Below are 1189 nucleotides of genomic sequence, written 5' to 3'. Positions count from 1 at the left end.
TACTCTGAAAATTATACAACACCAGTGAAAGAAATTAAAGATGACATAAGTAAATGGGATGATATTCCATGTTCATGGATTGGAAGAAAAAATATTGTTAAAATGTCCATATGACCCAAAGCAATCTACACATTCAGTGCAATCTCTATCAAAATAACCAACAGCATTTTTCACAGAACTAGAAAAAATAATGATAACACTGTATGGAACCACAAAAGACACTGAATAGACAAAACAACCTTAAAAGAAAAACAAAGCTGGAAGTACCACAATTTCAGATTCAAGTTATACCTCAAAGCTATAATAATCAAAACAGTATGGTACTGGCACAAAAATAGACACCTAGGTCAATGGAATAGTATAGAAAATGCACAAACAAGCCCACGATTATATGGTCAATTAATCTTCAACAAAAGAGGCAAGAATATGCAATAGGAAAAAGACAGGCTCTTCAACAAATGGTATTGGAAAAACTGGATGGCTACATGCAAAAGAATGAAACTGGACCACTTTCTTAGACCGCACACAAAAATAAACTCAAAATAGATTAAAGACCTAAATGTGGCTCACTTCAGTAGCATATATACTAAAATCAGAATGATAAGAGAAGATTATCATGCCCCAGAATAAGGATGACATCCAAATTTATGAAGTGCTCCATATTAAAAATGAAAACAAAAACAAAAACAAAATGTGAGACACCATAACAATCCTAGAAGAAAGCACAGACAGTAATTTCTTTGACATGGGCCATGGAGACATTTTTCTAGATATGTTTCCTGAGGCAAAGGAAACAAAAGCAAAAATAAACTATTAGGACTACATTAAAGCAAAAAGCTTCTGCATAGCAAAGGAAACAACAAATATAAATGGTAACCTACTGAATAGGAGAAGGTATCGGCAAATGACATAGCAGATAAAGGGTAGTATCCAAAATACATAAATAATTTATACAAACTCAACACCCCCAAAACAAATAATCCAATTAAAAATGGGCAGAAGACATGAACAGACATTTACATACAGGTGGTCAAAAGACACATGAGAAGATGTTCAACATCACTGATCATCAGGGAAAGGTAAGTCGAAACTACAGTGAGATATCACCGCACACCTGTCAGAATGGCTAAAAAACAACACCACAAGAAACAAGAGTCGGCGAGGATGTGGAGAAAAAGGAATCCTTGTG

The 1189-nt window shown here is 34.3% G+C and overlaps 1 non-coding gene across 1 annotated transcript; it reads left to right on the top strand.

Moving 5' to 3' along the window:
- The first annotated feature begins 562 nt into the window (after positions 1-562).
- Positions 563-667, top strand: LOC112665695 (U6 spliceosomal RNA). Its single transcript, XR_003140526.3, has one exon. It is a non-coding gene; the product is annotated as a U6 spliceosomal RNA (small nuclear RNA).
- Positions 668-1189: the final 522 nt, after the last annotated feature.

Source organism: Canis lupus, chromosome 27 (assembly GCF_003254725.2).
Source record: "Canis lupus dingo isolate Sandy chromosome 27, ASM325472v2, whole genome shotgun sequence".
NCBI lineage: Eukaryota > Metazoa > Chordata > Mammalia > Carnivora > Canidae > Canis > Canis lupus.
This window is presented reverse-complemented; position numbering and strand designations above follow the sequence as displayed.